This window comes from Dioscorea cayenensis, chromosome 19 (genome assembly GCF_009730915.1).
Source record: "Dioscorea cayenensis subsp. rotundata cultivar TDr96_F1 chromosome 19, TDr96_F1_v2_PseudoChromosome.rev07_lg8_w22 25.fasta, whole genome shotgun sequence".
In the NCBI taxonomy this organism is placed as follows: Eukaryota; Viridiplantae; Streptophyta; class Magnoliopsida; order Dioscoreales; family Dioscoreaceae; genus Dioscorea; species Dioscorea cayenensis.
This window is the reverse complement of record NC_052489.1, coordinates 10,300,898-10,322,839: the sequence shown is the minus strand read 5'-3', so window position 1 is coordinate 10,322,839 and position 21,942 is coordinate 10,300,898. Positions and strand designations below refer to the sequence as shown.

At 41.3% G+C, this 21,942-nt stretch overlaps 1 non-coding gene across 1 annotated transcript; it reads right to left on the bottom strand.

Moving 5' to 3' along the window:
* Positions 1–7,393: 7,393 nt before the first annotated feature.
* LOC120250735 lies at positions 7,394–7,500 on the bottom strand. The gene has a single exon (XR_005533074.1). It is a non-coding gene; the product is annotated as a small nucleolar RNA R71 (small nucleolar RNA).
* Between the last annotated feature and the right edge of the window lie 14,442 nt (positions 7,501–21,942).

Sequence of the window (21,942 nt, the reverse complement as noted above, 5' to 3'; positions counted from 1 at the left end):
TGAACGAAATGATTATGAAGTGTCTTCGGTATTTTTAAATATAAATATTTTAACAATCTTGTTTTGTGTTTTCAGATATCTTAATAGTAAGTTAAACTAAGTGTTTAATCTATGCTAGGACACTGGTGGTTAGCGGTTTAGATAGATTTGAAATCTAAGATTTTAATCTTTTGACAAATGATAGGTTTAAATTAAACTTTCAAAACATTTTAGTTTCATAGCCTTAGCTTGCTGTTTTATATTTGTTTGCTTTTTAATATTCTTAAACCCAAAACCAACTTTTCATAAAATATACAAAACCCAAATTTAATTTTGCAAAATACTGTGATGAGTTGTTTAATTTCAATTTTAGTTTTCCTTTTTTCGTTATAATCCCTGGAATTGTATTGTTTAGATTGCAAAATCTTGATCATTTAAAGCCTTGAACTCTTAAATATATTTTGTTGATGTGAAAATCGGTTTTCTTTAATCTCATCTTTCTTGGAATGAGGTTTTGACACATCCTTTGCGTGTGACTTGCAAGTGCACGGGTTTGTCGACGTAATAATATCCTGGTGAGTGGGTAGTCGAATCCATAGGGAATAGTGATCAGAAACATAAAGATTGCTACTTAACTAAAGTGAAGATAAATCGATAGTGGTGTGAACAAAATCAATATGAAAAGAACTAAAGAAAATAAGAAAGAGATGCGCAATAAAATGAGAGGAAAGACAATCGATAGAAAGTGGGGCACTCGGCCATTGCACCCCCTAGGATTATTGCTTCAAGTGCAAGACCAACTATTATGACTCCTAACTGATGCTTAATGAGTCGTGGAAATCTTAAAATACATGGTCCCAATCCTAAGGTCGACCGTGACTAACTCTACACTATACCCCGGTGGAGAAATCAATCAGTCTCAACACCTCACACTGTATACAGTTGCAAAAAGCTATAGGGATTCCAAATGATAAACCCTATTCCTAATATAGGTTTAACCCTTTGGTCCAGGCGAAAAACCCCAAATCACAATTAAGCCCCAGTACTAAGGATTATTTTGACGCTTCACTCTATTGCTTGCGCAACTAAGCCCAGCGGAGTTCCTCTCTTAGTACTTCACTCCTATTGTGACCGCAAAGAACTCTTGGAACACGGAGGTAGGATTAATCACAATGAAGGGGAAAGGGGACGCTCCGCTACCTCTCGACTCACCCTCTCGATCCTCTCCAATCTTGCTTTATCTAACCCTCATGGTGTGTCACTCACTCACAAGGACTACCAATGTAGACTCTCAACCCTAGTGTCACTCTAAGGGAGAAATCATTCAACAATCATTCAAGATTGGAACTCAATTAAAGACATCAATTAAGGAAAGCATAACAGAAGATCAATGAAACAATAAAATCCTAGGGTTTACAAGTCCAAGTACCCACTAGGGGTTTAACTCCCCATGGAGCAAGATACAATCAATAATGAAATCAAAAGTAAAAACATGCAATCCATAAGTAAAACCCCCTTGGTATTCGTGTCGATGGTCTTGTGGAGTAGGCTTGTCCTCTTCAAAGGTTCTCTTGTCAAGCCTAGGGCACACATCGCCGGATCGATGCTTACGAAAGCTCCTCTAATAATTCTCTTCCAAAGGAACGCGGTGTCAATGGCCGTAGAACCACTACAAAAACCTTGCCAAAGCCCTTCTAAACCCTAGCAGTAGGCCTCTCCAAAGTTGGGGAAAAGATGGAGAAAAGATGGAAAAAGAGGATTCTGAAATCGGGCTGAATGCAGCTTTATATAGGCTGGAATTGGGAATCCACACGGGCGTGTGAAATTTTCACATGCCCGTCTGAACATGCAGAACTAGGTTTTTTAGAGGCCTGTGAACAGTAACTGCTACAGTAATTTACTGTAGTACATGCTACAGTACTCTGCCAAAAACACTCCTGAATCCACACTTTTAGTCGAGGCAATATAAATAAGGTATAACATTGACGAAGATCTTGCTATCATTGCACAAGTCGAAATACGCAAATGTGTCTATCTTTGTACCCCTCTAAACCATGTAATTGCTTGAGTGCTCGGAGGTTGGCACACATTCACGTATCTTCGAGCAGAACTTGTGTCTTCACGTTTGTTCACTCCAAGATTCCATTAACAAAGTACAATCCCAATGTACTTTGGCTTCTTTCCTCTATATTTGGCTCCACAACCTACATGCACACAAGTAACACAAATACACATATATTAGTGCTAAAATTTGATAAAAGTAATGCTTATCGTATACAAGTACTTATGAAATCCCCCCACAATTAAGCTTTTGCTTGTCCTCAAGCAAAAATAAAACATTGAAGCATAGAAGAAGGAAAAAAAAAATTGAAAGTGCTTGGCCTTAGGTTCACCAAAGTATGCAAGGAGAGCATTCTACAAGTAAGGGAACTTTTAACACTAAATATGAAAAATCAATGCTCTAGCTAAAAACTCGGATGAAAAAGGACAACAACCCGAAATTGTGTAAGTGTGTGTAAACTCATTCAGGTCGACCCAACATATACTCCTCAAAGTTCTAAGTATATGAGACTTATTTATCTACAAAGCAACATAAAACAAAGAGATGGTAGTAGCTTCACACATCCGCTATGGTAGCCCTTTCCGAAGCGGCCGCTAAGGTGACTTTCACACTTTCGAGATGGTAGCTCATTCTACCAGGGTGGTAGCTTTTACTCATCCCATGAGATAACTCTTTCTCTTATTAGGGCATAACTAGTATCCAACTTATGAGAGTAGCTTCACACTTCATAGGTGGTAGCTCTTTCCATCCCAAATGCACAACTTAAAATAAGTGTTTTTCTCTTTTCATTTTTTTCAGTAAAAGTAACATGAGAAGACAAAACTAACTAGTTCCTTAAACATCAAACTTGAGTTTCCAAAAGGGTTTAATGAGCGAGTAGTGTAACTATTGTCGATTGGGCAAAAATTTCTAGAAATTCAAGTAAAAACTAGAGCATGAGAACATTCAATGTTAAAAATTTCCCTAAACTTAAGAATACAATCATTGCAACTAAGGTGAACCTGCATTGTCTACGTGAGCATGTATTTTAAAAACTTGTGTAATTAAAGCACAATAGGATATAAATCAATCAAAAGCATATGTGGAAGTGGGCAATTGAAACAATACTCCCCTGAACTCCGAATGGTACGTTTGATGGAGCTATATTCATTGAGAGTTGAGCCCCACTAGGTTGTGGAGCATACACGGCCACAAGACCGTGTGCATGACTAGTTCTCAAATCCATACTCACAAGACCATATGCACGTATACACAAGAGGGTTTAGTGAAGCTCAACAAAAACAAAAACAACTCAAGTATATAAAGACAGGGCAATGAAATACAACTCGAAACAAAAATAAATTATAAACTTAGAAGGAAGATCCTTTCTGAGTGATACAAGTCCAAAATAAAATACGGAATGAAATACAAAAAATATGAAACTAAAAGAGAAGTAAAGACGCATCAAGGGTCGGTGTCGTGCTCGGTCGCCTCTGCTGCTGGTGGTGGTGACGATGCTGATGCTTGTGGATCAATCGGTGCCTGAACTGGTGATGATGGTGCTGTGGATGCCTGAGAGGTCCTTGGTCGCATGATAAATGGTGAGGCCACGTCTCTCTCAAGTAGCTGCTGTAGAATATGCAGACGTGTCATCACCTTAGTGTGGTTCGTGGCCTCTAGCGCCCGAACCTCAGCCAAATCACTCTGGAGCACCCCCTACAGCACTCTCGAGCCTCTCAAATCGATCATGGGCTCGAGTCGGAGAGAATATCCAAACTGGTCGGGGCTCCTGCACTGTAGGGGGTGCCTCTGCCTATGCTTGCTCAGTTTGTGGCTCAAGTACTGGCTAGGACCCATCTCTGTGTCTCCCTCGGCCTTGACTAACTCTAGTGGGGGCATGTTCTGTCACGCCCCGACCCTAGCTGGGTACGTGGCAATTGCCACAACAAGGAGTGGACCCTAAAGCATCCTACCTCCTAGTCATCGTAAGGCTCAAAACAAACCCGATAATCACAACTTATTGAAAAGAAAGACATCCTGCACCACAAAACCAGCCAGGGTTGCAAATACAACCAGAAAGTACAAATACAAGAACAGTATACAAAAGTCAAGTCTGGTGGTCCATAAAGTTTACATGCACATTGCAAACTAACCTAGACATGAAGAAAAGGCCGGTCAGTCTAGTACCTGCCCAACACAACCCTGTCCAACGTCGCAGCCTGAGGAAGAAGAATATAGAGTACTGAGTAACAGAGATGTTACCCAGTGAGTGGTGACAGCATAAATATAACAAAGTAGTAAATCATTCCAAATAGTAATTACCACAATAATAATAACATATAAAAGTAGATCTAGGCATCCAACAAGTTAACAGATAACACAATGATTCATAAATAGTACAAGTAAATAACATTTTCCAACACATTGAGCACCGCTCAAAATACAGGCTAGCCTCAAACAATTCCCAAGCTAATCTGGCCGCGACTAGCTACGGGACCACCAAGGTGTTTTTAAGACTTTTAAAATTCACAATATTGTCTTCCTTGGTGTTGGCCACTGAGATTCCCATGTGGTAACCCCGGGTTTCTCACATAAAAGACCCCCTGTTAATGGCTCCGCGCACCTCTTGACCAGGGTAAACTCAGGGTTGACCACGCCGCCTCCGATTAGGCTGGACCGTGGGACCCCCCACTGCAGTGGCGGACTAAATTTCATGTCACCATCAACATCCAAATGCTAAAATGCAATTCTTTCCAATTCCAACTAGAGGAATCAAGCATATGATGTGTAAATACGGAAATATACATCATTCCATATTCCCTTTGCATGTAAATGCATATACACATACATGTAAACATGTATCTTTCAAAATACATATGTTTAAGTATACTAGAATCATCTTTGGCAAAATAACTCCATACTCAAAATATCCATATATATATAGCAAATGAAATCTTGTTTAACATCAAATTTATGATATAAAACTTATAAAAAAATACTGTAATACTCTTATTAAGTATATGCAATTAACAATTAAGCTACTCACTGAACCTGTCGTCTCGCCTCGAGACGCGCTCACTGGTCGGCAATTTCCTTCCCCTGGGAGGAAGCTTCGCCACCTAGAGTCAAACAAGGAATCCAAGAACCAATGAACACAAGAATGGAAACTAAAATGCATGCGAATGTAAGGTTACATGTCGAACATGTAACTCTAGGGTTTTAGGGAAAAACAATGTCATTTTTGATCCAAACGACCTCAAATCAAAGTAAAACTAGTTCCAATGAATTCCAAGGAAGAAGGGCTTCAATTTGGACCAAAGAACTACAAGAAAAGTCCAAGGTTTTTGGTGCTACAGTAACCACGAATTTGCTATAGTAAAACTGGCCTTTTTTCAATGGTTTCTCATCGATTTACAACCCCAAAACACAAAATTTCTTGACAAACATACACACAAATGAATATCAACAACATTGGCTTCAATTTGAGCCCAAAAGCAACTCAAACTAAGGTTTTTTTCTAGGATTTTTAAAAATTTCAAAAACAAAGAAATATGAGGAAAATACGAAGGAAAAACCTTGGATCGAAGCCTTACCACATTCAAGAGCTTGGGAGGTAGGATTTTGAGGCTTTGATTTGAAGAAAAATTTCATCGACAAATTTTGTTTCGAAATTTGGTGATCGGTCGAAATGAAGAAGAAAAAAAATGAAAACAAGAAGATAAGAAAGGAATGAGAAACAGAGAAGCCACGTTGCTTCTTGTCCTTTCAAATTTTTAAATTTTCAAATTTTCTTTTCAAAACAAAGGAGAAATTACCAAAATGCCCTTATAAGAGAAAATAGAATGAAAAAGGGTTCAAAAAGACCTTTTCGCCTCTAGTTTTGTGTTGGTTTTGACATACAACCTATTGTGCACTCATGCAAGGATACCACTAGTGAAATATGACCATTTTACCCCTAATGCATGCACAAAATCAAAAAAAGAAGCTAGAGGTCAAAAATCAGGACAGGGTACCACATGTTCAGCACATACACCCCATTCCCCTCTGGTGTGATCTATCCTACCTCCACGTTCCAAGAGTTCTTTGTGGAAATAGTAGAGTGAATGGGCTAAGGGATGACCTTCCGTATGGGCTTAGTTGCGAGTGCAACAGAGTGAAGTGCTGAAGTGATTTTAGCACCTAGGGCTTAATTGTGGCTAGGGATCTTCCACCTAGACCAAAGGGTTAAGTCTATACATAGGAATAGGGTTTATCACTTGGAATCTCTAGAGCTCATTGCAATTCTATGCGAGTGCGAGGTTGAGAGGTTATTCAATCTCTTCTCCGGGACATGTATAGAGTTAGGCATGGTTGACCTTAGATATGGGATCATGTAATTAAGGATTTTCACGACTCATTGTTGCATCAATTAGGAAGTATAATAGACGATTCTTGCACTTGAAATGATTGTCCTAGGCGGATCAATATCCGGGTACCCCATATTTATCGATTGCTTTACCTTCTCCTTTACTTGTGCTCTTTATCTTGTTGCTTTTATTTTCATTATTTCATATTTTGTCACACTTATCACTATTCATCTTCCACATTAGTTAAGAAACAACTTAAGTGTCTTTATTCCCTACTCTCTGTGGATACGATACCCACTCATATGGGATTATTACTTCGACACCCATGCACTTTTGGTTTACACGCAAATATGGAAGTGTCAAGTTTTTGTCGCCGTTGCCGGGGAGTAGACGTTTAGAGATACTTTGCACTTTGCTTTCTTATCTATACATTCATTCTATTTCATATCTTTTTTTTTATCATCGTTCTGATTTTGTTTTCTTTCTTTTGGTGCAGCTCCAGGTTATGACCCGAGGGAACCCTACGATATTGATTGAAGGAGATCCTGAGCTCGAACGTACATTTAGAAGAAAAAGGAAAGAGCCTGTGCAAAAACAGTCTAATCTAGCTGATTTGGAAGTAGAAGAATCTGAAAACAAGGCAGAACAGAATGAGCAGTAGCGGACATTATCTGATTATGCTAGACCTTCAGTATTGGGGACACAATCGAGCATTGTGCGTCCCCAGATTACAGCTCAGAACTTTGAGCTGAAGCCGGGATTCATCCACATGTTGCAGCAATCTGTACAGTTTAATGGTTTGGCCGATGAAGATCTGAACAACCATATAGAGAACTTTCTCGAGGTGTGCGACATGCTTAAGATAAATAGGGTAACGGATGACGCCATCAAGTTGAGAGCCTTCCCATTTTCCTTGAAAGGGAGAGCGAAGCAGTGGATATACTCATTACCTAGAGCATCAATTACCACATGGGAGGAGATGGTAGAAGCTTTTCTTGGCCATTATTTCCCTCCCGGAAAATCTGCAAAGCTTAGGAATGAGATCTCATCCTTTGTATAATTAGAATTGGAGTCTCTATTCGAGACATAGGAAAGGTTCAAGGAGCTCCTGAGAAAGTGCCCTCAACATGGATTCCCGGAGTGGATGATTCTTCAGACCTTTTACAACGGTTTAAATCCGAGTACAAGACAACTCTTGGATGCAGCAGCAGAAGGTACCTAAGGTAGCAAGACCCCCGGTGAGACCCATCACCTAATTGAAGAAATGAGGTAAAACAGCTACCAATAGTATGCTAGGGAGAAGAAAAAGGTGGCCTGCCTCCATCAGATAGATGCAGTAACCTCATTAGCGGCTCAAGTGGAATCATTGAGTAAGAAGTTAGATCTCCTAACTTCGAATAGAGTGGCGGCTGTGACTACTTGCACCAGGTGTGGTGGAGGACATACTTCCTCCGATTGCCCGATCTCTATTGGTGATGCATCTTCGGTTGAGAATGTCAATTTTGTAGGTAATGCTATGAGGAATTAAGGAAACCCATACAACATCACCTACAATCCGGGTTGGAAGAGTCATCCCAATTTCTCGTGGAGCAACCAAGGTCGACAAAAGGCCATGGGGCTACTGGGTTTCCAACAACAACAGCAACCCCCAAAGATGGAAAATGATTTGGAGAAGCCCTTAACTAGGTTTGCGCAATCATCTGATATAAGGTTCCAATCAGTTAAGGCTACACTTCGCACCACACCACCTCTTTGCATAATCTTGAAAATCAAATAGGGCAGATTACGAAGTCCTTATCGGAAAGGCCACAAGGAAGCTTGCCGAGTAATACCGAGACCAACCCTAGAGAGCATGTGAAGGAGATCACTTTGAGAAGTGGTCGTGAGGTTGAGGGTAAGCTTCTGAGTGAGAAGCCCAATGAACACGCACCCGAGGTTATAGAGGTTGAGAAGGGAGCAAGCAAAGAGAAGGATGTGGCACACCTACCTTTCAAGCCAAGAATCCTTTATCCCTCTAGATTGAAGAATGACCAAGGGGATGAACAATACAAGAAGTTCCTGAGTTTGTTCAAACAACTCCACATCAATATTCCTTTTGTTAGGTAATAGCTCAAATGCCTAAGTATGAAAAATTCTTGAATGATTTGTTGACCAACAAGAGGAAGTTGGAGGATAGTGCTTCAGTGATCTTAGATGCTTCTTGCTCGGCGGTGTTGTAAAAGAATATGCCAAACAAGAAGAAAAACCCGGGAAGTTTTATCATTTCGTGTAACATTGGCAATTTGGGTGAAGAAATGGCATTGGCGGACTCAGGGGCCAGTATCAACGTCATGCCATACACCTTTTTTCAAAAGCTAGGCTTGGGAGAGCCTAGGCCCACTCGGATGACTTTGCAATTGGCGGATAAAACAGTGAGACATCTGAGAGTTATCATTGAAGACGTGCTTGTGAAGGTGGACAAGTACATATTTCCTGTAGACTTTGTGGTGCTAGACATCGATGAGGATGCGGATGTACCCTTGATACTTGGGAGGCCGTTCTTGTGGACTTCCAAAGCATTGATTGACATGGACGGCGGAGATTTAACTTTGAGAGTTGGAAATGACAAGCTCACATACCACCTTGCTGAAGCCATGCGGTATTCTCTTGATTTCGATGATACTTTGTATTTTATAGACAATACTGAAGAGATTGTTGATGAATATATGCAGGAAATGTTCAATCCGGACCCGTACGAGGGTTTGTTTGACCAATTGGTGGACAATGAAGGAATCATGATGCTTGGTTCGACGAAAGAAGTACCATCTACCCCGGGGATCATGAAGAAGGTGCTCCGGAAGATGAAGAGGGCTAGGAGATGCCATCGGAAATGCTCCAAAGCTGTTGGAGACGTGCGCGAACCGAACAAATTTTATGAATCATTGCTAGGTGGTACCAAACCTGATAATTCCCCCTCTACCTTTAAGAGACTTTGCTCATCATGTTTCCAAGCCATGGGTAAGAGGGCAACATTCATCTATGAGAACCCGTGAGGTAAGACAAGGTACGTCAAGCTAAGTGACGTTAAACAAGCGCTTCTTCAAAGATAACCCAAGTGTTTACTATTTTCTTAATTTGGTAGTTTAGTGTTTGCTTGAATAAATTGTTAAGTGTTTACAGTAATTTCGGATTTGCTATAGTAACCACGAATTTGCTATAGTAAAACCGGCCTTGTTTCAATGGTTTCTCATCGATTTACAACACCAAAACACAAAATTTCTTGACAAACATACACACAAATGAATATCAACAACATTGGCTTCGATTTGAGCCCAAAAACAACACAAACTAAGGTTTATTTCTAGAATTTTTAAAAATTTCAAAAACAAAGAAATATGAGGAAAATACGAAGGAAAAACCTTGGATCGAAGCCTTACCACATTCAAGAGCTTGGGAGGTAGGATTTTGAGGCTTTGATTTGAAGAAAAATTTCATCGACAAATTTTTTTTCGAAATTTGGTGATCGGTCGAAATGAAGAAGAAAAAAAATGAAAACAAGAAGATAAGAAAGGAATGAGAAACAGAGAAGCCACGTTGCTTCTTATCCTTTCAAATTTTCAAATTTTCAAATTTTTTTTTTCAAAACAAAGGGGAAATTACCAAAATGCCCTTATAAGAGAAAATAGAATGAAAAAGGGTCCAAAAGACCTTTCCGCCTCTAGTTTTGTGTTGGTTTTGACATATAACCTACTGTGCACTCATGCAAGGATACCACTAGTGAAATATGACCATTTTACCCCTAATGCATGCACAAAATCGATAAAAGAGGTTAGAGGTCAAAAATTGGGACATGGTACCACATGTTCAGCACATACACCCCATCTTTATATCTCCTGATCATGCCCATCATGTGCATGGTCTCTAAGTCGAGGGGTGCTTGAACAATCGTCTTCGCGGCCCCTCTAATCGCGTCCAGTAGACCCATCCCGATGATGAGTCTGGTGATGTACCGGCCGGATAAGAGAATACCTATCCTGGTATACTATCCTTGCTGTCTCAAATACTCGGCCATAATGTGTCCCAGATGTAATGGCTTGCTCTGTACCATGGAGTATAAGTATAGAAGCTCCTATCTGCTCAAAAATCCGGTATTGTCACTGCCGCCGTTCACGGATCTGCTCAAGACGGCTTGAATGTATCTATAGCTCAGTCGAGACAAACAAGTAGCCTGGTGCTCCTCAGTATCTATGAACGGCTCATTATACAACCCGAGTTTGACTGAGAATTGCGTAACGCTCATACTATGATGATGTCCAAATGATCTGAACTAAATGCCGTTGACGCTATCGAAGCTGGAATAGGAGCAGTTAAACTAAAATGAGGCGAGCACCTCTAATGTAAGCATGCGGACAACCGGCTCTCTAATGAATAGTAAATGCCACCAACAACCCACCGAGAGGAGCTCGTCAACCTCATCGGCCATGGCATCAGCTAACTGTACTTCCCTGAGCAAGCTCAAATTCGGAAATTACTTCTGACAGAACTTGAGCTTCGACAAACGGTCGAATCGAGCATGGTGCTCGGGATCCGAGAACTCTATATGCGCCGGCTTAGGTGAGGCCTCTCGAGGAAGCTTTCCGGCTGCTTTCTTAGTGATAAGTGCTTGTGCGATAAGAATACGAAATGTTCTTTTCTTGTGTTGAACATTACTTTTCTCGGGTTTTAACGCTAATATGGGTGTATTTATGTTACTTTCATGCAGGTAGGGTTGTGAGGCCGATTATGAGAGAAAGAAGCCAGTGTGGGTCGTAATGCACTAATTTGGAGGAAATCTTGTTAAGGTTCAAACGCGAAGATATAGGTCGGGTTCCAGATGCAGGAATGTGTGCCAACCTCCTCGTACTCGAGTTAGAACAACTATTTGGAGGGGCACAAGTGCATTTACATTCAAGCATTCCGACTTGTGCATATAGAACAAGATCTCCACCAACATGTCCGTTATTAAAGAAGAAAGGTGATCCACGAAGTACATGTGTGCCCGTTTGCGTTACTGACACATCTGAATATGGGTGTAAACCGCAAGGGCACGGGTGTCGAAGTAATAATTACCCCGGTGAGTGGGTAGTCGAATTCACAGGGAATGGAAGTATTAGTATTAACCAATTCTTAGTTATCTAGTCAAAATCAATGGATGTGATGAAATGAACAAATAGCAAGAGAATTAATAAGCAAGCAAACGAGCAAGAAAACAAGTAAAGGAGATCTCAATCAATAAAGATGAGGTACCCGGATAATGCTCCCCTGGGATCTAACATGAAGCTCATGATTCACTAAATGCTTCTAAACCGAGCCTAATGAGTCGAGGTAATCCAAGAACAACCGGACCTTGCCTCCAAGCCACAGGTACTAGTCCCCTACAAGGTCCCGGCGGAGAAATTGCTCAATCTCAACACCTCACACCCCATATAACCGCAATATGCTCTAGGGACACCTAAGAGTGAAACCGATTCCTAAAGATAGATCCAACCGTAATTCCCAGTGAAGGATCTCTAACCCCCTACAAGGTCCCGGCGGAGAAATCTCTCAATCTCACGCCTCACACCAAATATGGTTGCATAGAGTTTAGAGAATACGGAGATAGGAAATACACAATCAGAAGGGAAATGTGACACTCCACTATCTCACGACTCACCCTCTCAACCCTCTTTAACCTTGAAGTTCTAACTCTAATGGAGACCTCTCTCACATCAAAGTAACAAATCATGCGAATCCAATAAACCACAAGGATTAATTAAACAAGCAAGCAATGAGAATACAAGATTAAAACTCAAATCAACTCGGATTTAATAGAAACATAAAGCAAATCATTACAAAAACATAGATCCTATGGTTCACATGCCCAAATACCTACTAGGGTTTAGCCCTCCATGGAACAAGTTACAAAACAATGATATTTACAATGAAAAGCAATGAAAACCATGAAGTAAACCCCCTTAAATTCATGATGATGGCCTTGATGGGTCGCCCAACGTCTTGAAGAATCCTTCTCCAAAGCTAGGTCGCCCAAGGCTCCCTCTATGCTATGATGGAGAGAAGATCGATCAAAGTTGGTGATGGACGCCCCCCAATATCGCCAAAGACCTCCTCCAAAACCCTAGCCGCCTTGCCTTCAAAGTGCTCATCAAAACCCTCGCCAAAAGTCCCTCAAAAATAGGGCAAATGGCCTATTTAAAGCCCAAAACCGCGCCTGTCACGTGCCCTCACGCGCCCGTGTGGATTTTCCACGCGGCCGCGTGGGCTGTAGGAATTTCCACGCGGGTGCGTGGAATTTCAAGGCAGGCGTGTGAACAGTAATTTTGCTATAGTATTGCTCACAAAACGCGATCCAAACACTCTTCTCTTGAGGCCACATGTCCGGGCACATGTCCATGTGGTAGGCTATAAAACTTTTCTTCGTCGACGTATCTTTGAGAGTCTTGCAATCTTCACAAAGAGAAGGAACATGAAGATGTGGCTGCCTTTGTGCCCTTCCAACTAGTGAATTGACTTGAATTTTCTTGGAAGTTGGCACACATCTCCATGTTTATGAACTCCTCTCGTGTCTTGGTCCTTGAATTGAACAAGAACTCCCAACATTGTGTCTTTATAGCCTATCTTTGCTTCCTTTTTACTCTTCAAGGTATTCACAACCTATATGCATAAAAGAATACCAAATACACAATATGAGACATAAACCATAGTAAAAATGATGCTCAATGCATGTAAAACATATATAAAAATATGTCTACTCAAGCACTTATCAAACTCCCCCACACTTAAGTCTTTGCTTGTCATCAAGCAAAATTAAACATTAAACTCATGGAAAGAAAAGAGAAGTGCTTGGCCTTAGGTTCACCAAAAGAGTACAAGAAGAAAATTCTATAGTCATGGAGAGAATCAAACACTAGACAAAACAATCAATGCTCTAGCAAACAATCCAATAAAAAATGAATGTGATAAAATCCAAAAGCGTGTGTGTGAAAAACTCAACTCATGTCAACATTATGTCCACTACCAAGTTCTTATTAACACGAGACTTATTTATAAACAGAAAGAATAGGTAGTAGCTTCACACAACCTCTAAGGTAGCCCTTTCCCAAGATGCCTCCCGAGTGGCTTTCACACTTTTGAGGTGGTAGCTCTTTCTACCAAAGATGGTAGCGTTCACACATCCCATGAGATAGCTCTTTCTCTCATTATGGCATAACAAGTATCCGACTTATGAGAGTAGCTACATACATCATGGGTGGTAGCTCTTTCCACCCCCTATGTACAAACAATAAACAATTTCCAATCTTCTTTTTTTTTTTCAAATAAAAACTAGCACACTAAAGTCCCAAACATAATGAACTAGAGTCTTCATAGGTCTAATGAGCGAGAAAAGTGCACAAAGAGCAATCAGACAAAAATATTCAATAAAATTGGATGAAAACTAGAGCATGATAAAATCCATGTTTATAACCTCCAAAAACTAAGAATTAAACTCTTAACCCTAAGGTGAACCTTCATTGGCAACAAGAGCATGCTCATGAAAACACAAGTAAAAGTCATGTATAAGGTGAACCCTCCCCCACACTTAAGATGTACATTGTCCTCAATGTACGCATGCAAGCACAATAAAAATAATAGCAATGGAAGCATAATGTGTGTGGGAATGCAATTAAAACAATGCTCCCCTGAACTCCTCATTAATCGTTTGGTGAAGTCTAACTCATGTGCTTATTGTATGGGTTGTGAAGCTCACACGACCATGTGACAACATCACATGATCATGTCTATGACTAAAACACCATCAATATCACTCTCAAGGCCATCTGCAAAGAATATAAGGGGTTCAGTGAAGCTCAACAAAATGTAAAAGAAAATACGAGTTCAGACAAATAACATAATAGAGCATATACTCGCACAAAAGAAAGACAAGAAGATAACTCTCAGAAGGTGATTCCTTTATAAGTACAAAAGTCTAAATACCACTAACAAAGCAACTAAGAGCAAGAAACTAAAATAACAGTCTCATGAGTGTGATGCCTCAAGCGTCAGTATCAGGAGCTGGTGCTGGTGCTGGTACAGAAGCGGATGAGACCTCCTCATCAAGAGTCTGCTGAATACGATCAAGACGCTCCATAATCCGTGTCTGGTTCTCAAGGATGGTAGCAATGGCATCCTCGAGTAGAGTTAGACGCTCGTGAACTCGAGGGAAAGATGACTCAAGATCGGCTGATGCAGCCAGAGCTGCCTCGGTGACTATGGGTTCGGCTGCAGGTGGTGCCTCTGTAGCCTCAACAGGCTCCTCATCGTCCATAGATGATGATTCTACTAGTGCATATCCGCCCGAGCCTGTACGTCTCACAATGCCCATCAAACGGGGAGTAGCCAAACCCAATGGTACCGGACTACTGACTCTCTCCTCGTCTCTGACCGAGCGGATAAGACCCATCTTGAACATAAGACGAGTGATGTAGGGTCCTGCAAACAATGCTCCCAATCGCAAATATTCACTCTGATGACGAAAGTAGTCGGCAACCACATATCCTAAGTGGAGAGGGACTCCATGGACCATGGAGTGGAGGTAGAAAAGATCTGTCCTGCGAAGTGAACCAATACCATCCCCTCGACCTATCACGGACCTGCTAAGAGCAGCATGGATGTACCTGTGCGCCGGTCGAGTAAGCAATGAGACCTTAGACTGGCCTGCGGAATACTGATGACCACCGCATAGATTATAGAAGACCTGGCCTGGAGTGAGATTATAAGGATAATCGGTGAGGAGCTCAGTGTACTCGATAGTATCAGCATTGTTCTGATCGTACAATCCAAGATATATCGAGAACTGGGTCAAAGACATCCTATGCGACTGACCAAAAGCACGGAAATGAATGGCATTGGAAACGTCAAAATTGATATCAACTGTGTTACGATCAAAAGAAAATGAGGCAAGAACTTCCAAGGTGATATCTCGCCTGACGGGCCCCTGAATAGAGAATAATCGGTCCCAACCCCCCGTACTAACAAGTGCTCTGACCTCCTCAGCAAGACCAAAGTCCTCTAGTGCATTCCAGTTGATAAAACGTGACTGTCCAATCTTCAGGTGCTGGAGACGCTCAAACCGATGCTGATGAACAGGGTCAGGAAATTTGATTACTGGTGGTGGGGTCAGCTCCCTATCATGGCGAGAACATTTTTGGGCTAACCTCTTGGTCCGTGGTGCCATAATTTGTGAAGAAAGCACTTAAAAACATCAATTCGACATGAATACAGTGAAACTGGGCACCACATGCGCAAGAACAGTGAGCCGGGGGAAAATTAGGGCCAACTGGCCTTTGTTCCAGCCCACGCGGGCGCGTGGGACAGCCACGCACTCGCGTGGGCGCGTGCTCGGCTCGGCCGAGTAGCCACGCGGGCACGCGGATTGCGACCGCGTGGACGCCGGACTCCGGAGTTTTGGCCAGAGTTGGGCTCCTACGCCTCATACAAATCATTATCATACATTGAACAAGTTTCTAGCATGATTCCCTATGAGAACTATCATAAAAATACCATAAAAACTCCATGAAAATGACCTTGAAGAACATGGAAAGGGTGGAAGGGAGTGAAGGCTTACCGGAGCAAATCGGAGAAGAAAACTCGGTGTAAACTCCGGCAAATTACCTCTAATCCTCCAAAGAGTTGAAAATAATTGGTTTTAGAGATCAAAACTTGAGTTTTATAGGAGTGTAAGGTGGAAGATGAAAGGGTTCTTTGAAAATGGAAGATGATGAATAGTGCCCCTTCATATTTTATAGGCACATAGCGGTGTGGATTTTTCACACCCCCGCGTGGGTATTGTACACGACCGCGTGAAAATTCCTCGCGGCCGTGTAGACTGTAAAATTTCTGCAGACAGTCCAGAAAGTGCCCAAAACTCCAAATTAACACCAATTTTTCAACATTAAACAACAAATTCACCCTAAACCATGTTATACACATAAACAATAATTCAAATCACCAAAAACAATTTCCACGAAAACACCAGCGATCAACAAAATTAATGAAGACACACACTCATGAATTTATTTCTGTAGAATTTAAATTTTGAGTCTAAATACTAATTAAAAGCTTGGGTTGCCTTCCAAGAAGCGCTTGTTTAACGTCACTTAGCTTGACGTACCTATTTTTACCTCATGTTGGCTCATAAAGATGAAAAACCTCTTTCCTAGCAACCTCCACATCCCCTTCGAAGTAAGGCTTCAATCTATGTCCATTTACCTTGAATGTTCCTTTCTCCGGGTGAGTGATCTCAATTGCACCGTGTGGATATACTTGAGTAATCTTATATGGACCTGACCATTTTGATTTCAGTTTTCCCGGAAACAACTTCAACGGGAATTGAAGAGTAACACTCGGTCGCCCACTTTGAAATCCTTGTGCAGTCTAATATGTTTGTCATGCCATGAACGAATTCTTTCTTTGTAGATTCGTGCATTTTCATAGGCTCTTAATCTCCACTCATCTAACTCATTCAATTGCAACTTTCTTTGGTCACCGGCCCGTGTAAGACTGAAATTCATTGCTTTAATTGCCCAATATGCCTTGTGTTCAAGCTCTACCGGTAAATGACACGCTTTTCCATAAACAAAGTTATACGGCGTGGTTCCTACCGGAGTTTTATATGCTGTCCGATATGCCCATAATTTATCATCCAATCTTTCTGACCAATCCTTCTGACTATGCTCCACCGACTTTGATAAAATTCTCTTCAATTCTCGATTGGTTACCTCCACTTGCCCACTTGTTTGTGGATGATACGGTGTGGCAAGACGATGGCTCACACCGTATCTTTTCAGAATTTTATCAAATTGGGCATTGCAAAAATGCGTCCCCCGATCACTTATGATTATTCTAGGGGTTCCGAAATGAGTGAACAATCTCTTGAGGAATTTGATTACTGCTCTAGCATCATTTGTACGGAGACCTTGAGCCTCCACCCACTTAAACACATAGTCCATGGCGACCAATATATAACGATTCCCATTGGAGCTAGGGAATGGCCCCGTAAAGTCGATGCCCCACACATCAAAAACCTCACAAAACTCCATTGGATTTACGGCATCTCATCCCGCCTAGACAAATTTCCTACTCGTTGACAACTATCGCAACTTTGCACAAACTGTCTTGCGTCTTGGAATAACGCTGGCCAATAAAAACCTGTTGTTAAAACCTTTTCAGCTGTCCTTCCTGAGGCATAATGGCCTCCAACTGGCCCCGAATGACAATGGGCTAGAATATTCCAACCTTCCCCACGCGAGACACACCTTCGTACTATGTGATCTGAACAAATTTTGAAAAGGTACGGATCCTCCCAAGTAAAGTGCTTCAAATCAGAAAAAAATTTCTTCTTTTGCTGAAAAGACAGTCCCCTAGGAAGGACTTTCCTTGAAAGATAATTGGCGAAGTCGGCGAACCATGGAGTTTCAACTTCTAAAATTTCTTGCAGATTATACAAATGCTCCTCAGGAAATGCGTCATTAATTTCAGTTTTCCATGACCCTTCATCTTCTAAACCTTCAAGGCGAGAGAGATGATCTGCAGCTACGTTTTCAGCCCCTTTCTTGTCCCTAATTTCAACATCAAATTCCTACAATAACAACACCCAATGAATCAACCTTGGTTTTGCATCGGTCTTGTTCATTAAATAACGCAACGCCGAATGGTCCGTGAAAACAACCACTTGTAAAAGAATGAGGTATGATCTGATTTTGTCAAATGCAAATACCACAGCCAGCTGTTCCTTTTCAGTAGTAGTGTAGTTCTCTTGGGCACTTGTCAAGCTCTTGCTTGCATAATAAAATGGCTGGAAATATTTATCTTTTCTCTGCCCCAAAACAGCCCCCACGGCATGATCACTAGCATCACACATAAGTTCAAAGGGGAGACTCCAATCCCTTGAGATGAGGATAGGTGCTTGTATGAGTTTTTCTTTTAACAAGTTAAAAGCAAGCGAGCACTCTTGATTGAACTCAAATGGGATGTCTTTCTCTAACAACTTGGTCATTGGTTGAGTAATTTTGGAAAAATCTTTAATGAATCGGCGATAGAAACTTGCATGCCCCAAGAAACTTCTAATTGCCTTGACATTGGTTGGAGGAGTTAGTTTTTCAATAGTTTCGATTTTTGCCCGATCAACCTCAATTCCTTGGCTAGAAATTTTATGACCAAGGACGATCCCCTCTTGGACCATGAAATGACACTTCTCCCAATTTAGAACTAAATTCGTCTCTTCACACCACATAAGTACTTTCTCAAGATTCTTCAAGCATGCCTCAAAAGAATTCCCAAATACCGAAAAGTCATCCATGAAGACCTCCATTATATCTTCTAACAAGGCATCAAAGATGGCCGTCATACATCTTTAGAAAGTGGCCGGTGCGTTGCAAAGTCCAAAGGGCATCCTTCTATAAGCGAAAGTACCAAAAGGGCAAGTAAAAGTTGTTTTCTCTTGATCTTCGAGAGCAATTGGGATTTGAAAATACCCCGACATACCATCTAGAAAATAATAAAATTTGTGGCCTGCTAGTCGCTCCAACATTTAGTCAATGAATGGCAATGGAAAATGATCCTTTCTTATGGAATCATTCAACCTCCGATAATCAATGCAAACTCGCCATCCTGTGACCGTTCTTGTTGGAATTAACTCATTTTGCTTATTTTTCACCACTTTCATACCACCCTTCTTCGGTACCACTTGTGTCGGGCTCATCCACGCGCTATTCGAAATGGGGTAAATAATTCCTGCGTCAAGGAGCTTTACCACCTTTGCTTTTACCACTTCTTTCATGTTTGGGTTCAGTCTTCGTTGAGGTTGAATTACAGTTTTGTAATTATCTTCCATCAAAATCTTGTGAGTGCAAAAGGAGGGGTTGATTCCCTTGATATCTAAAATTTTCCAAGCTATGGCTATTTTGTGCAACTTTAGCATAGCAACCAGTTGCTCTTTTTGCTCCGAAGAAAGACTTGAAGCTATGATCACCGGCAATTTTGATCCTTCAGCTAAAGCATACTCCAAGTGTTCCGGTAATGCTTTTAGCTCTAACTTGGGAGATTCTTCCACTGAAGGTCGTAGCCGATTTGCTTGTTTTCTATCAATTTCTTCAAACCCCTTGGAAGTCTCTTCTAACTCTTCCTCGACTACGCCGCATTTCGGGTTATTTACCCCAAGGATATCCAAGCTATCTTCATCTTCCACTTGATTACTCAACCCACACACCTCAATTGATGAGATTGACTCGATACAAATTTTTACTTCATCTTCTTCAACTTCTTCTTCGGATCCACACCCAACAAATTCCGTTGTGAATGCCATTGAAAAAGACGAAGGAGTTGCCTCCGACTGAAATTTAGCCTCATTCCCAAAGGACGTAGATGCAGATTTTTCAAAGTATTCCAACAACGTTGACAATTCAGAACCTTGATATTGCATTCCACTCTCTTCACTCATCATGTGTGGCTCAACTATCCGTAGACTCAGCCCCTCATCATGTTGCTTACCCGAATCAAATTCTGCCACAAATTATTCCATTTTTCTCTCATTGGATACCATCCTATCCTACAATGTCTCCATAATTGATTCTTCGTACAACATGATCCTGAAATGGGAAAAAAAAACAGAAATTACTGTTCACCCAATAAAAATAGGAAAAGAAGAGAAAGATAGAATGGAAAGAGCGGCGAAAGAGGGAAGTATGAAGTAGAAATAGTAAATGAAAATGTGAATGACTAAAGTAACCAAGTCCTAGTGTTCCTAATATGCCATTCCACGGCAACGGCGCCAAAAACTTGACACATCCGAATATGGGTGTAAACCGCAAGTGCACTGGTGTCGAAGTAATAATTAGCCCAGTGAGTGGGTAGTCGAATTCACAGGGAATGAAAGTATTAGTATTAACCAATTCTTAGTTATCTAGTCAAAATCAATGGATGTGATGAAATGAACTAATTGCAAGAGAATTAATAAGCAAGCAAACGAGCAAGAAAACAAGTAAAGGAGATCTCAATCAATAAAGATGAGGTACCCGGACAATGCTCCCCCTAGGATCTAATATGAAGCTCATGATTCACTAAATGCTTTTAAACCCAGTCTAATGAGTCGAGGTAATCCAAGAACAACCAGCCCTTGCCTCCAAGCCACCGGTACTAGTCCCCTACAAGGTCCCCGCAGAAAAATCGCTCAATCTCAACACCTCACACCCCATATAACCGCAATATGCTCTAGGGACACCTAAGAGTGAAACCGATTCCTAAAGATAGATCCAACCATAATTCCCAGCAAAGGATCTCTAACCCCCTACAAGGTCCCGGTGGAGAAATCTCTCAATCTCACGCCTCACACCAAATATGGTTGCAGAGAGTTTAGAGAATACGAAGATAGGAAACACAGAATCGGAAGGGAAAGGGGACACTCCACTATCTCATGACTCACCCTCTCAACCCTCTTTAACCTTGAAGTTCTAACTCTAATGGAGACCTCTATCACATCAAAGTAACAAATCATGCGAATCCAATCAACCATAAGGATTAATTAAACAAGCAAGCAATGGGAATACAAGATTAAAACTCAAATCAACTCGGATTTAATAGAAACATAAAGCAAATCATTACAAAAACATAGATCCTAGGGTTCACATGCCCAAATACCTACTAAGAATTAGCCCTCCATGGAGCAAGTTACAAAATAATGATATTTACAATGAAAAGCAATGAAAACCATGAAGTAAAACACCCTTAAATTCGTGATGATGGCCTTGATGGGTCGTCCAATGTCTTGAAGAATCCTTCTCCAAAGCTAGGTCGCCAAGGCTTCCTCTATGCTATGACGGAGAGAAGATCGATCAAAGTTGGTGATGGACGCCCCCCAATATCGCCAAAGACCTCCTCCAAAACCCTAGCCGCCTTGCCTTCAAAGTGCTCATCAAAACCCTCGCCAAAAGTCCCTCAACAATAGGGTAAATGGCCTATTCAAAGCCCAAAACCGCGCTTGTCACGTGCCCTCACGCGCCCGTGTGGATTTTCCACACGGTCGCGTGGGCTGCAGGAATTTCCACGCGGGCGCATGAACAGTAATTTTGCTACAACACTACTGCAGTGAAATTGCTACAGTACTTTTCACAAAACGCGATCCAAACACTCTTCTCTTGAGGCCACATGTCCGGGCACACATCCATGTGGTAGGCTATAAAACTTTTCTTTATCGACGTATCTTTGAGAGGTCTTGCGATCTTCACAAAGAGAAGGAACATGAAGATGTGGCTGCCTTTGTGCCCTTCCAACTTGTGAATTGACTTGAATCTTCTTGGAAGTTGGCACACATCTCCATGTTTATGAACTCCTCTCATGTCTTGGTCCTTGCATTGAACAAGAACTCCCAACATTTTGTCTTTGTAGCCCATCTTTGCTTCTTTTTTACTTTCAAGGCATTCACAACCTATATGCATAAAAGAACACCAAATACACAATATGAGACATAAACTATAGTAAAAATGATTCTCAATGCATGTAAAACATATATAAAAATATGTCTACTCA